This window comes from Coregonus lavaretus (genome assembly GCF_964263955.1).
Source record: "Coregonus lavaretus genome assembly, chromosome: 26".
NCBI classification, from domain to species: domain Eukaryota; kingdom Metazoa; phylum Chordata; class Actinopteri; order Salmoniformes; family Salmonidae; genus Coregonus; species Coregonus lavaretus.
This window is the reverse complement of record NC_140013.1, coordinates 46,325,617-46,341,810: the sequence shown is the minus strand read 5'-3', so window position 1 is coordinate 46,341,810 and position 16,194 is coordinate 46,325,617. Positions and strand designations below refer to the sequence as shown.

Here is a 16,194-nt window from a genome sequence, read left to right as displayed (position 1 = left end):
CTTGGCTTTCAAAAACTTTCGAAAGGCAGGGCAGGATGGATATAGGTCTGTAACAGTTTGGATCTAGAGTGTCACCCCTTTGGCAGCTTTCCAATCTCTGGGGATCTCAGATGTTTACGAAAGAGAGGTTGAACAGGCTAGTAATAGGGGTTGCGACAATTTCGGCGGCTAATTTTAGAAAGAAAGGGTACAGATTGTCTAGCCCAGATGATTTGTAGGGGTCCAGATTCTGCATCTCTTTCAGAACATCAGCTGTCTGAATTTGTGTGAAGGAGAAGCGGGGGGGCATGGGCAAGTTGCAGCAGAGGGTGCAGAGCTGGTGGCCGGGGTAGGGGTAGCCAGGTGGAAAGCATGGCCAGCCGTAGCAAAATGCTTGTTGAAATTCTCGATTATTGTAGATTTATCGGTGGTGATAGTGTTTCCTAGCCTAAAGTGTTTTAGGGAGCGTTTGACAGTGATGAGGGGTGGTCGTTTGACCGCGGACCCGTTACGGACGCAGGCAATAAGGCAGTGATCGCTGAGATCCTGGTTGAAGACAGCGGAGGTGTATTTAGAGGGTAAGTTAGTCAGGATGATATCAATCAGGGTGCCCATGTTAACGGATTTAGGGTTGTACCTGGTAGGTTCCTTGATAATTTGTGTGAGATTGAGGGCATCTAGTTTGGATTGTAGGATGGCCGGGGTGTTAAGCATATCCCAGTTTAGGTCACCAAGCAGTACGAACTCTGAGGATATATGGGGGGCAATCAATTCACATATGGTGTCCAGGGCACAGCTGGGGGCTGAGGGGGGTCTGTAGCAAGCGGCAACAGTGAGAGACTTATTTCTGGAAAGGTGCATTTTTAGAAGTAGGAGCTCAAACTGTTTGGGCACAGACCTGGATAGTATGATAGAGCTCTGCAGGCTAACTCCACCCCCTTTGGCAGTTCTATCTAGACGGAAAATGTTGTAGTTGGAGATGGACATCTCTGAATTTTTGGTGGCCTTCCTAAGCCAGGATTCAGACACTGCTAGAACATCAGGGTTGGCAGTGAATAACTCAAACTTAGGAAGGAGGCTTCTGATGTTAACATGCAGAAAACCAATGCTTTTACAGTTACAGAAGTCAACAAATGATACCTCCTGGGGAGTAGGAGTGATACTGGGGGCTGCAGGGCCTGGGTTAACCTCTACATCACCAGAGGAACAGAGGAGGACTAGAATAAGGATACGGCTAAAGGCTTTAAGAACTGGTCTTCTAGTGCGTTGGGTTCAGAGAATAAAGGGGGCAGATTTCCAGGCGTTGTAAAATAGATTCAGGGCATTATGTACAGACAAGGATATGGAAGGATATGAGTACAGTGGAGGTAAACCTAAGCGCTGTGAAGAGACAGAATCATTAGATCATTTGTTTTGGTTCTGTCCATTTGTAGCTTGTTTTTGGACACAGGTCCAGGAATGGCTAAAGGATTGCAATATCTACCTGGAGCTAACCTTGCAGATAGCATTACTGGGTGATCTGAAAAGTCATAGTCAATCAATCAATAATATAATAATACTTTTAGCAAAAATGTTTATTTCTAATTCACAATCTGTAGAAGCAATGAGAATTGAAAGGTACAGAACTTTTGTAAAACATCACAGTACGGTTGAAATATATATGGCAAATAGAAATCCTACAGTGGGGAAAAAAAGTATTTAGTAGAAGCAAACCGGATGGACATCATGAAAATGATCGGAGAGGTTGAGAGTAGAAGAAGTTCAGGAGCAAAACAAATAAAATATAATTATTGTAAAATTGACTGTGTCCATAAAATGTAGATAGTAAGTATAAGCTGGAAGTAGTATATGTATATATATATATATATATATATATAATAGAATTATTGTAAAATTAACTCTGTCCATAAGGTGTAGATAGTAAGTATAGACCGGAAGTAAAGGCCTGGTCATTGTTGTTCACTAATTTACTCCAAGTAGGGAAAGGATGGTGGGGTTGAAAAGTAATAAAGGGGAGTATATATATATATATAAAAAAACATGGGGGATTGGAAGTGATGCAGACAATTACATTGATAAAAGATACAATCTATCTGCAATATTAAGCTGATCCATTGCCCCCAACAACAAAAAAGAAAAAAAGAAAAAATATTGAAAGCGATAGCATCACTGGAGGCACCGATTGAGCCGGTCTCCGCGTGTACGTGTGGAACAAAGGAGCTATTTGAAGCAGTTTGAGAGTGTCCCTGAACAAAGGGGGGGTCAAAATCAAAAGTAACAGTCAGTATCTGGTGTGGCCACCAGCTGCATTAAGTACTGCAGTGCATCTCCTCCTCATGGACTGCACCAGATTTGCCAGTTCTTGCTGTGAGATGTTACCCCACTCTTCCACCAAGGCACCTGCAAGTTCCCATACATTTCTGGGGGGGAATGGCCCTAGCCCACACCCTCCGATCCAACAGGTCCCAGACATGGTCAATGGGATTGAGATCCGGGCTGTTCGCTGGCCATGGCAAAACACTGACATTCCTGTCTTGCAGGAAATCACGCAAAGAACGAGCAGTATGGCTGGTGGCATTGTCATGCTGGAGGGTCATGTCAGGATGAGCCTGCAGGAAGGGTACCACGAAGGAGGAGGATGTCTTCCCGGTAACGCACAGCGTTGAGATTACCTGCAATGACATCAAGCTCAGTCCGATGATGCTGTGACACACCGCCCCAGACCATGATGGACCCTCCACCTCCAAATCGATCCCGCTCCAGAGTCCAGGCCTCGGTGTATTGCTCATTCCTTCGACGATAAACTCGAATCCGACTATCAGACCTGGTGAGACAAAACAGCGACTCGTCAGTGAAGAGCACTTTTTGCCAATCCTGTCTGGTCCAGCGACGGTGGGTTTGTGCCCATAGGCGACGTTGTTGCCGGTGATGTCTGGAAGCCCTCAGTCCAGCCTCTCTCAGCCTATTGCGGACAGTCTGAGCACTGATGGAGGGATTGTGCGTTCCTGGTGTAACTCGGGCAGTTGTTGTTGACATCCTGTACCTGTCCCGCAGGTGTGATGTTCGGATGTACCGATCCTGTGCAGGTGTTGTTACACGTGGTCTGCCACCGCAAGGACGATCAGCTGTCCGTCCTGTCTCCCTGTAGCGCTGTCTTAGGCGTCTCACGGACATTGCAATTTATTGCCCTGGCCAAATCTGCAGTCCTCATGCCTCCTTGCAGCATGCTTAAGGCACGTTCACGCAGATGAGCAGGGACCCTGGGCATCTTGCTTTTGTTGTTTTTCAGAGTCAGTAGAAAGACCTCTTTAGTGTAAACTAAGTTTCTCCATAACTGTGACCTTAATTACCTACAGTCTGTAAGATGTTAGTGTCTTAACGACCGTTCCACAGGTGCATGTTCATTCATTGTTTATGGTTCATTGAACCAGCATGGGAAACAGTGTTTAAACCCTTTACAATGAAGATCTGTGAAGTTATTTGGATTTTTACAAATTATCTTTGAAAGAGAGGGTCCTGAAAAAGAGAAGTTTCTTTTTTTGCTGAGTTATATATATATATATATTTATACAGTCGTGGTCAAACGTTTTGTGAATTACACAAGTATTGGTCTTCACAAAGTTCGCAGCTTCAGTGTTATGAGATATTTTTGTCAGATGTTACTATGGTATACTGAAGTATAATTACAAGCATTCCATAAGTGTCAAATGCTTTTATTGACAATTACATTAAGTTTATGCAAAGAGTCAATATTTGCAGTGTTGACCCTTCTTTTTCAAGACATCTGCAATCTGCCCTGGCATGCTGTCAATTAACTTCTGGACCACATCCTGACGGATGGCAGCCCATTCTTGCATAGTCAATGTTTGGAGTTTGTCAGAATTTGTTGGTTGTTTGTTTGTCCACCCGCCTCTTGAGGAATGACCACAAGTTCTCAATGGGATTAAGGTCTGGGGAGTATCCTGGCCATGGACCCAAAATGTAGATGTTTTGTTCCCAGAGCCACTTAGTTATCACTTTTGCCTTATGGCAAGGTGCTCCATCATGCTGGAAAAGGCATTGGTCGTCACCAAACTGTTCTTGGATGGTTGGGAGAAGTTGCTCTCGGAGGATGTGTTGGTACCATTCTTTATTCATGGCTGTGTTCTTAGGCAAAATTGTGAGTGAGCCCACTCTCTTGGCTGAGAAGCAACCCCACACATGAATGGTCTCAGGATGCTTTACTGTTGGCATGACACAGGACTGATGGTAGCGCTCACCTTGTCTTCTCCGGACAAGGTGTTTTCCTGATGCAACAAACAATCGGAAAGGGTATTCAGAGAAAATGACTTTACCCCAGTCCTCAGCAGTCCAATCCCTGTACCTTTTGCAGAATATCAGTCTGTCCCTGATGTTTTTCCTGGAGAGCTCAAGTGGCTTCTTTACTGCCCTTCTTGACACCAGGCCATCCTCCAAAAGTCTTTGCCTTACTGTGCGTGCAGATGTACTCACACCTGCCTGCTGCCATTCCTGAGCAAGCTCTGCACTGGTGGTGCCCCGATCCCGCAGCTGAATCAACTTTAGGAGACGGTCCTGGCGCTTGCTGGACTTTCTTGGGCGCCCTGACACCTTTTCACAACACAGGTGAGAGTGTTGCAATTTGCAATGAATTGCAATTCATCTGATCACTCTTCATAACATTCTGGAGTATATGCAAATTGCCATCATCAAAACTGAGGCAGCAGACTTTGTGAAAATTAATATTTGTGTCATGCTCAAAACTTTTGACCACGACTGTACATATACATTTCTTTGCCCACTGACAAAGACATGATCAGTCTATAATTGTAATGGTAGGTTTATTTGAACAGTGAGAGACAGAATAACAATAAAAAAATCCAGAAAAAACGCATGTCAAAAATGTTATAAATTGATTTGCATTTTAATGAGGGAAATAAGTATTTGACCCCTCTGCAAATCATGACATAGTACTTGGTGGCAAAACCCTTGTTGGCAATCACAGAGGTCAGACGTTTCTTGAAGTTGGCCACCAGGTTTGCACACATCTCAGGAGGGATTTTGTCCCACTCCTCTTTGCAGATCTTCTCCAAGTCATTAAGGTTTCGAGGCTGACGTTTGGCAACTCGAACCTTCAGCTCCCTCCACAGATTTTCTATGGGATTAAGGTCTGGAGACTGGCTAGGCCACTCCAGGACCTTAATGTGCTTCTTCTTGAGCCACTCCTTTGTTGCCTCGGCCGTATGTTTTGGGTCATTGCCATGGAATACCCATCCACAACCTATTTTCAATGCCCTGGCTGAGGGAAGGAGGTTCTTACCCAAGATTTGACGGTACATGGCCCTGTCCATCGTCCCTTTGATGCGGTGAAGTTGTCCTGTCCCCTTAGCAAAAAAACACCCCCAAAGCATAATGTTTCCACCTCCATGTTTGACAGTGGGGATGGTGTTCTTGGGGTCATAGGCAGCACTTCTCCTCCTCCAAACACGGCGAGTTGAGTTGATGCCAAAGATCTCAATTTTTGGTCTCATCTGACCACAACACTTTCATCCAGTTCTTCTCTGAATCATTCAGATGTTCATTGGCAAACTTCAAACGGGCATGTATATGTGCTTTCTTGAGCAGGGGGACCTTGCGGGCGCTGCGGGATTTCAGTCCTTCACGGCGTAGTGTGTTACCAATTGTTTTCTTGGTGACTATGGTCCCAGCTGCCTTGAGATCATTGACAAGATCCTCCCGTGTAGTTCTGGGCTGATTCTTCACCGGCTCTCAAGATCATTGCAACTCCACAAGGTGAGATCTTGCATGGAGCCCCAGGCCGAGGGAGATTGACAGTTCTTTTGTGTTTCTTCCATTTGCGAATAATCGCACCAACTGTTGTCACCTTCTCACCAAGCTGCTTGGCGATGGTCTTGTAGCCCATTCCAGCCTTGTGTAGGTCTACAATCTTGTCCCTGACATCCTTGGAGAGCTCTTTGGTCTTGGCCATGGTGGAGAGTTTGGAATCTGATTGATTGATTGCTTCTGTGGACAGGTGTCTTTTATACAGGTAACAAACTGAGATTAGGAGCACTCCCTTTAAGAGTGTGCTCCTAATCTCAGCTAGTTACCTTTATAAAAGACACCTGGGAGCCAGAAATCTTTCTGATTGAGAGGGGGTCAAATACTTATTTCCCTTAATAAAATGCAAATCAATTTATAACATTTTTGACATGCGTTTTTCTTGATTTTTTTTTTGTTATTCTGTCTCTCACTGCTCAAATAAACCTACCATAAAAATTATAGACTGATCATGTCTTTGTCAGTGGGCAAACATACAAATTCAGCAGGGGATCAAATACTTTTTTCCCGTGTGTGTGTGTGTGTGTGTGTGTGTGTGTGTGTGTGTGTGTGTGTATATATATATATATATACACACACACACACACACGATATTTGCCCCATTCTTCAAGGCAAAACTGCTCCAGCTCCTTCAAGTTGGATGGGTTCCGCTGGTGTACAGCAATCTTTAAGTCATACCACAGATTCTCAATTGGATTGAGGTCTGGGCTTTGACTAGGCCATTCCAAGACATTTAAATGTTTCCCCTTAAACCACTCAAGTGTTGTTTTAGCAGAATGCTTAGGATCATTGTCCTGCTGGAAGGTGAACCTCCATCACAGTCTCAAATCTCTGGAAGAAACAGGTTTCCCTCAAGAATTTCCCTGTATTTAGAGCCATCCATCATTCCTTCAATTCTGACCAGTTTCCCAGTTCTCGGGGTGATGAGAGGTGTTGGGTTTGCGCCAGACATTGCGTTTTCCTTGATGGCCAAAAAGCTCAATTTTAGTCTCATCTGACCAAACGTGTTTGCTTATTTCTTTCTTTAAGCAATGGCTTTTTTCTGGCCACTCTTCCGTAAAGCCCAGCTCTGTGGAGTGTACGGCTTAAAGTGGTCCTATGGACAGATACTCCAATCTCCGCTTCAGGGTTATCTTTGGTCTCTTTAATGCACTCATTGCTTGGTCGGTGAGTTTTGGTGGGCGGCCCTCTCTTGGAAGGTTTGTTGTGGTGCCATATTCTTTCAAATTTTGTAATAATGGATTTAATGGTGCTCCGTGGGATGTTCAAAGTTTCAGATATTTTTTTATAACCCAACCCTGATCTGTACTTCTCCACAACTTTGTCCCTAACCTGTTTGGAGAACTCCTTGGTTTTCATGGTGCCGATTGCCCCTTGCTTAGTGGTGTTGCAGACTCTGGGGCCTTTCAGAACAGGTGTATATATACTGAGATCATGTGGCACGTAAATAAAGTCGACCTGTGTGCAATCTAACTAATGATGTGACTTCTTAAGGTAATTGGTTGCACCAGATCTTATTTAGGGGCTTCATAGCAAAGGGGGTGAATACATATGCACGCACCACTTTTCCGTAATTTATTTTGTATAATTTTTTGAAACAAGTATTTTTTTTTATTTCACTTCACCAATTTGGACTATTTTGTGTATGTCCATTACATGAAATCCAAATAAAAATCAATTTAAATTACAGGTTGTAATGCAACAAAATAGGAAAAACGCCAAGGGGGGTGATTACTTTTGCAAGGCATTGTATGCTGAGCACTTGTTGGCTGCTTTTCCTTCACTCTGCGGTCCGACTCATCCCAAACCATCTCAATTTGGTTGAGGTCGGGGGATTGTGGAGGCCAGGTCATCTGATGCAGCACTCCATCACTCTCCTTCTTGGTAAAATAGCCCTTACACAGCCTGGAGGTGTGTTGGGTCATTGTTCTGTTGAAAATAAAATGCTAGTCCCACTAAGCCCAACCCAGATGGGATGGCGTATTGCTGCAGAATGCTGTGGTAGCCATGTTGGTTAAGTGTGCCTTGAATTCTAAATAAATCACAGACAGTGTCACCAGCAAAGCACCATCACACCATAACACCTCCTCCTCCATGCTTCACGGTGGGAAATACACATGCGGATATCATCCGTTCACCTACTATGCGTCTCACAAAGACACAGCGGTTGGAACCAAAAATCTCCAATTTGGACTCCAGACCAAAGGACAAATTTCCACTGGTCTAATGTCCATTGCTTGTGTTTCTTGGCCCAAGCAAGTCTCTTCTTCTTATTGGTGTCCTTTAGTAGTGGTTTCTTTGCAGCAATTAGACCATGAAGGCCTGATTCAGTCTCCTCTGAACAGTTGATGTTGAGATGTGTCTGTTATTTGAACTCTGTGAAGCATTTATTTGGGCTGCAATTTCTGAGGCTGTTAACTCTAATGAACTTATCCTGTGCAGCAGAGGAAACTCTGGGTCTTCCATTCCTGTGGCGGTCCTCAAGAGAGCCAGTTTCATCATAGCACTTGATGGTTTTTGCGACTGCACTTGAAGAAACTTTCAAAGTCCTTGAATTTTGACTGACCTTCTTGTTTTAAAGTAATGATGGACTGTCGTTTCTCTTTTCTTATTTGAGCTGTTCTTGCCATAATATGGACTTGGTCTTTTACCAGATAGGGCTATCTTCTGTATACCACCCCTACCATGTCACAACACAACTGACAGGCTCAAATGCATTAAGAAGGAAAGAAATTCCACAAATTAACTTTTAAGAAGGCACACCTGTTAATTGAAATGCATTCCAGGTGACTACCTCATGAAGCTGGTTGAGAGAATGCCAAGAGTGTGCAAAGCTGTCATCAAGGCAAAGAGTGGCTATTTGAAGAATCTCAAATATAAAATATATTTCGATTTGTTTAACACTTTTTTGGTTACTACATGACTCCATATGTGTTATTTCATAGTTTTGATGTCTTCACTATTATTCTACAATGTAGAACATAGTAAAAATAAAGAAAAACCCTGGAATGAGTAGGTGTGTCCAAACCTTTGACTGGTAGTGTATCATATATAATAGATGTACTGACCACAGCAGTGAACTGGTGAAACTGTGGTTTGAGGTCTGATCCACTGAGGTGGATGTAGGTGTGTCCAAACCTTTGACTGGTAGTGTATAACCCTAACCCTAACCCTAACCCTTTGACTGGTAGTGTATAACCCTAACCCTAACCCAAACCCAAACCTTATAAAGGTGTGTATTCATTTACTGTACTGTTAAGCACACATGACTGTAAGTCGCTTTGGATAAAAGCGTCTGCTAAATGGCATATTATTATTATTTTGTTGATATGAAAGATACATTCCTTATGTTTCCAAAACTGTACCGCGTTTTAACGTTCAGAATGAGCGTCGGGGCTCTTAACAAAACTCCCCCGGCCAGAAGATAATATTTTCAATAGGCACTAAAGATAGTCAGCGTCTATGATGTCACATGCTGTGGCGGTGGCTCTCCGACTCTAGGAAAACTGAAACCTGTTCCTCCACAGGCAACCCAACTGGCTGCACTGAAAGTGTGATAATCGTTTAGGGGGAAGTTGTGGTATCTTTCTCCATTTTCTGTTCTGGCCGAAAGAACAGACTTCCACCAAGGTCATAGGCTACATGTTCGTCACTGCGTCCTGAACCTTATCACAGCATCACGATACCGCGGTACTTGATTTTCCAAAAAATAAAACATGAATCAGACTAAACATCAACGGCCTTTAACATCATGATGACGTACATTATGTAAAATACTGTGTGATATAGCTTGGGGAAAAAACTAAATTCGAATCTGGGTGACAACAGGAAGCAAACTGTGTTTTCAACATTAGAACATTATTTTCCTAGAGAAATTAATCTGTAACCATACAATCTAATCAAAATTGCCCACCACGGATCTGAGCAGAACACAGCATTTGGAAAACATGGCTAGTATGCAAAGCTTCACTAAAATCACCTGAAGAAACAACAACCAGTTTGAAATATTGACAGGACAGGGGAAATTGAAACTTTCCAGATTGAATTAACTTTTCTCACAGACCATCAGGGCGAATGACATACATAGCCTCCTGCTTTCTGTTTACAAACAGGAAGTACCAGTGATGACCTCAATACAAAAGTGACGTGAGGCTACAAGACTGTTTTGCTAGTAAAGACAGGTTTATGTTCCGGGACTCATCCGATTACATTGAGGAGTTTACCACAACAGTCACAGGCTTCATCAATAAGTGCATAGACTATGTCATCTCCACAGTGACTAAGAATGTATCCAAACCAAAACCATGGACTTTGGTTTATTAGGATCCCCATTAGCCGACAGCTAGTCTTACTGGGGTCCGACACATAACCAAAAAGACATTACAGACAAAATACTTTACAATTTACATATATTTAAAAACATTAAAGGGAACATGTAGTGTGTGTGTGTGTATATATCAGTTCCACATACATGTCAGAACATACACACAACAAGTAGGTCACATGGGGGAGATGCGTTGTACGGTGAGGTGTTGCTTTATTTGTTTTTTGAAACCAGGTTTGCTGTTCACTTGCGCTATATAAGATGGGAGTTCCATGCAATCATGTCTCTGTATAATACTGGTATAATACTGTACATTTCCTTGAATTTGTTCTGGATCTGGGGATTGTGAAAAGACCCCTGGTGGCATGTCTGGTGGAGTAAGTGTGTGTATCAGTGCTGTGTATAAGTTGACTAGTTTTTAAAGATTATTATTATTATTAAATGTTTTGTGTCATTTAGCAGACGCTCTTATCCAGAGTGACTTACAGTTAGTGAGTGCATACATTTTCATACTGGCCCCCCGTGGGAATCGAACCCACAACCCTGGCGTTGCAAACGCCATGGTCTACCAACTGAGCTACAGAGGGCCTATGCAAACAATTTGGAATTTCCAACACAGTCAGTCTTTCCTCAACTCTTTACCAAGAGAGACTGGCATGCATAGTATTAACCAAGAGAGACTGGCATGCATAGTATTAACCAAGAGAGACTGGCATGCATAGTATTAATATTAGCCCTCTGATTACAATGAAGAGCAAGACGTGCCGCTCTGTTCTGGGCCAGCTGCAGCTTAACTAGGTCTTTCTTTGCAGCACTCGACCATATGACTGGACAGTAATCAAGATAAGACAAAACTAGAGCCTGCAGGACTTGCTTTGTGGAGTGTGGTGTCATAAAAGCAGAGCATCTCTTTATTACGGACAGACCATTGAATATACAGTACCAGTCAAAAGTTTGGACACACCTACTCATTTAAGGGTTTTTCTTTATTGTTACGATTTTCTACATTGTAGCATAATAGTGAAGACATCAAAACTATGAAATAACACATATGGAATCATGTAGGAGCCAAAAAAAAGTGTTAAATTATATATTTTATATTTGAGATTCTTCAAAGTAGCCACCCTTTGCCTTGATGACAGCTTTGCACACTCTTGGCATTCTCTCAACCAGCTTCATGAGGTAGTCACCTGGAATGCATTTTAATTAACAGGTGTGCCTTGTTAAAAGTTAATTTGTGGAATTTATTTCCTTCTTAATGATTTGAGCCAATCGGTTGTGTTGTGACAAGGTAGGGGGGTATACAGAAGATAGCCCTATCTGGTAAAAGACCAAGTCCATATTATGGCAAGAACAGCTCAAATAAGCAAAGAGAAACGACATCATTACTTGAAGGTCAGTCAATACGGAACATTTCAAGAACTTTAAACGTTTCTTCAAGTACAGTCGCAAAAACCATCAAGCGCTATGATGAAACTGGATCTCATGAGGACCGCCACAGGAATGGAAGACCCAGAGTTACCTCTGCTGCAGAGGATAAGTTCATTAGAGTTACCAGCCTCTGAAATTGCAGCCCAAATAAATGCTTCACAGAGTTCAAGTAACAGACACATCTCAACATCAACTATTCAGAGGAGACTGCGTGAATCAGGCCTTCATGGTCAAATTGCTGCAAAGAAACCACTACTAAAGGACACCAATAAGAAGAAGAGACTTGCTTGGGCCAAGAAACACGCGCAATGGACATTAGACTGGTGGAAATCTGTCCTTCGGTCTGTTGAGTCCAAATTTGAGATTTTTGGTTCCAACTGCCGTGTCTTTTTGAGATGCAGAGTAGGTGAACGGATGATCTCCTTACATTTAACATTTACATTTAAGTCATTTAGCAGACGCTCTTATCCAGAGCGACTTACAGTTAGTGAATACATATATATATATTTTTTATACTGGCCCCCCGTGGGAATCGAACCCACAACCCTGGCGTTGCAAACGCCATGCTCTATCAACTGAGCTACATCCCTGCCGGCCATTCCCTCCCCTACCCTGGACGACGCTGGGCCAATTGTGCGCCGCCCATGAGTCTCCCGGTCGCGGCCGGCTGCGACAGAGCCTGGATTCGAACCAGGATCTCTAGTGGCACAGTTAGCACTGCGATGCAGTGCCTTAGACCACTGCGCCACTCAGGAGATCTCCTCATGTATGGTTCCCACCGTGAAGCATGGAGGAGGAGGTGTGGTGGTGCTTTGCTGGTGACACTGTCGGTGCTTTTAGAATTCAAGGCACACTTAACCAGCATGGCTACCACAGCATTCTGCAGCGATACGCCATCCCATCTGGTTTGGGCTTAGTGGGACTATTATTTGTTTTTCAACAAGACAATGACCCAACACACCTCCAAGCTGTGTAAGAGCTATTTGACCAAGAAGGAGAGTGATGGAGTGCTGCATCAGATGACCTGGCCTCCACAATCACCCGACCTCAACCCAATTGAGATGGTTTGGGATGAGTCGGACCGCAGAGTGAAGGAAAAGCAGCCAACAAGTGCTCAGCATATGTGGGAACTCCTTCAAGACTGTTGGAAAAGCATTCCAGGTGAAGCTGGTTGAGAGAATGCCAAGAGTGTGCAAAGCTGTCATCAAGTCAAAGGGTGGCTACTTTGAAGAACATAAAATATAAAATATTTGATTTGTTTAACTCTTTTCTGGTTACTACATGATTCCATAGGTGTTATTTCATAGTTTTGATGTTTTCACTTTTATTCTACAATGTAGAAAATCGTAAAAATAAAGAAAAACCCTTGAATGAGTAGGTGTGTCCAAACTTTTGACTGGTAATGTACACATCTACCTCAAGTACCTCTGCACAATGATCTGGTACTGGTACTCCCTGTATACAGCTCCACATTGATCTGGTACTGGTACTTCCTGTATATAGCTCCACATTGATCTGGTACTCCCTGTATATAGCTCCACATTGATCTGGTACTGGTACTCCCTGTATATAGCTCCACATTGATCTGGTACTTCCTGTATATAGCTCCACATTGATCTGGTACTGGTTCTCCCTGTATATAGCTCCACATTGATCTGGTACTGGTACTCCCTGTATATAGCTCCATATTGATCTGGTGCTGGTACTCCCTGTATATAGCTCCACATTGATCTGGTACTGGTACTCCCTGTATATAGCTCCATATTGATCTGGTGCTGGTACTCCCTGTATATAGCTCCACATTGATCTGGTACTGGTACTCCCTGTATATAGCTCCACATTGATCTGGTACTGGTACTCCCTGTATATAGCTCCACATTGATCTGGTACTGGTACTCCCTGTATATAGATCCACATTGATCTGGTACTGGTACTCCCTGTATATAGCTCTACATTGATCTGGTACTCCCTGTATATAGCTCCACATTGATCTGGTACTCCCTGTATATAGCTCCACATTGATCTGGTACTGGTACTCCCTGTATATAGGTCCACATTGATCTGGTACTGGTACTCCCTGTATATAGCACCATTCTAGTGTATTGTGTATTTTATTTTATTCATTGTGTTAGTTGCTATTTAATTTGTATTATGTTTTAAACACTGCATTGGGAAAGGTTAGTAAGCAAGCATTTCACTGTAAAGTCTACACCAGTTGTATTCGCTGCATTTGATAAATACAATTTGATTATCAGTGATCTGAATCAATGCTCATGAATAGTCATGAATAGTCATCTTGCTATTAAATCTCCAAAACAATCTGAGCATCACAACAAAATGATATGTAGGCTAAACTAAGGATCCACCTAACCCTAACCCTAACCCTAAATGATATGTAGGCTAAACTAAGGATCCACCTAACCCTAACCCTAACCCTAACCCTAAATGATATGTAGGCTAAACTAAGGATCCACCTAACCCTAACCCTAACCCTAACCCTAAATGATATGTAGGCTAAACTAAGGATCCACCTAACCCTAACCCTAAATGATATGTAGGCTAAACTAAGGATACACCTAACCCTAACCCTAACCCTAAATGATATGTAGGCTAAACTAAGGATACACCTAACCCTAACCCTAACCCTAACCCTAAATGATATGTAGGCTAAACTAAGGATCCACCTAACCCTAACCCTAACCCTAAATGATATGTAGGCTAAACTAAGGATCCACCTAACCCTAACCCTAAATGATATGTAGGCTAAACTAAGGATCCACCTAACCCTAACCCTAAATGATATGTAGGCTAAACTAAGGATACACCTAACCCTAACCCTAACCCTAAATGATATGTAGGCTAAACTAAGGAGACATTAACATAACACCTCAGCCTGTGATATCACCACAACCTTATCACAATGAAATGTGATACTCTGCTTTGAGGAAACCACACTCTGGGGTAAAAACGCGCGGTTTTCACTCACTCCATCTTAATTCAATTTCCAGATAAAAAAAATGTATACAAGCAAAGAATAGAAGCTAAATTCAGAGTTGCCTAATATTGATGGAACTAGCAAGCTGTACAAAGATGTTGCTGAAAGCAACTAGGTTTTAAATCTCTACTATGATCTTATCGAGTATTGACAAAAAGAAGTTGAGTAGTAGCTAGCTAAGATTAGATCAGATTCTGAGTTTAGGTAGGCGGACACTACAGCAGCTGATTTACGCCAATAAAAGCAGCTCGATATAAAGACTAAATGCCATTTGCGGCTCTCCAGGATGTTGGTAGCGGTCGTAGCCATTGCACAGCCAGCAGGGCAGAGAAGAGCGGTGCACAGCATATGAAAGGAGGGACACTAACTAGTGTTGAATGCATCTAATGTATTTACATGATAATATAGTCGTTTTTCCCTGTAACTACAGAGTTTCCTCTAAAATAATTCGCATGTTCGTTTGATGCCTGTAATTGTCTGAATTTGCTAACTATTTGAACCTTTTGGTGCAGTTTCCATTTCGTTAGCATTAGCTGCTAGGTAGCTAACTGACTATCAACATTTGTGTTGATTCCGATGTAGTATACAATTTGACATTTAAAACACTTCACAAGCGGTTTTAGTATCAACACATTTATAATGCACGGTAGCGTTGCACCTTAGTTTGCATGACACATTATTTTGTTTGCCTTAAAACGCAATTGCGTAGCTAGCTCCTTGCAAGCAAAATATGAGTTAATGTTGGAATAATCTTGGACCAGGGGGTATGCTTGGGAATTCGTTGGAAAATGAGTCCTGCCGTGCAGGACTACGGCATTTTGATCACGGCAGATGCAAGGTTTGCAGTATGCAAATGTTGCAGCTTTATTCTAGTTATTCTGATTAATAGAGAAATTGCTACATTGTCACAAACTCACCCAAGACGAGAGGTGCAGGCAGCGCGGGGTCTCCAGGACAGCCTCGCACGGGCTTCCATTCAGGACCCAGCTCTGGCAGGAAACAGAGGGCCGTGGAGTTCGCCTGTTCAGATTCCTTGTTGTGTGTGCGTTCAATCGAAAAAATCCCTCAACCTTCCATGAATTTTGAGCGCCAGTTTATCCATCATAGTAACTCCTTTATCCCTGTTCAACAGGCAATCATCCAGTTTATACCATAGACATAAAAAATGAATGCTCTGTCATACCGATAATTATATGGCTGCAAACAAAGCATATTGAAACTGTGCAGTTTTGTAATGCATATTTGTTGTTATAGCTTTATAAACGTATATCCACTGTTAGAAACTAATGGAGACATTATCACTTGTTTTACCATCATACTTTAACTGGGTTGAGGTTATGCTATGTGAATTTTATGTCTGAGATTGTGGTAATAACCAGGGTATTGGGGATAATAAAACCTGCATTCTATAACATGGTATGTGTCCATAGAATTGACATACCCCTATACTGAAGTTACAGGCAAATACACGGCTATCCTCCTCTGCCTCAGTCAGAGCTGCTTTAGTGATGAAAATGAAAATGAAATCTAATCCAATTTTATTTGTCACATGCACTGAATACAACAGGTGTAGACCTTACAGTGAAATGCTTAACCAACAATGCAGTTTTAAGAAAATAAGTGTTAA

The 16,194-nt window shown here is 42.5% G+C and overlaps 1 protein-coding gene across 1 annotated transcript in view; it reads right to left on the bottom strand.

The window, feature by feature from the left end:
* Positions 1 to 15,548, bottom strand: part of LOC311102060 (uncharacterized protein) — a gene marked incomplete at its 3' end in the record, with an annotated part of 55,916 nt that extends 40,368 nt beyond the window's left edge. The window contains exon 1 of the mRNA XM_084143277.1: positions 15,485 to 15,548. The remainder of the gene's footprint in view (positions 1 to 15,484) is intronic.
* Between the last annotated feature and the right edge of the window lie 646 nt (positions 15,549 to 16,194).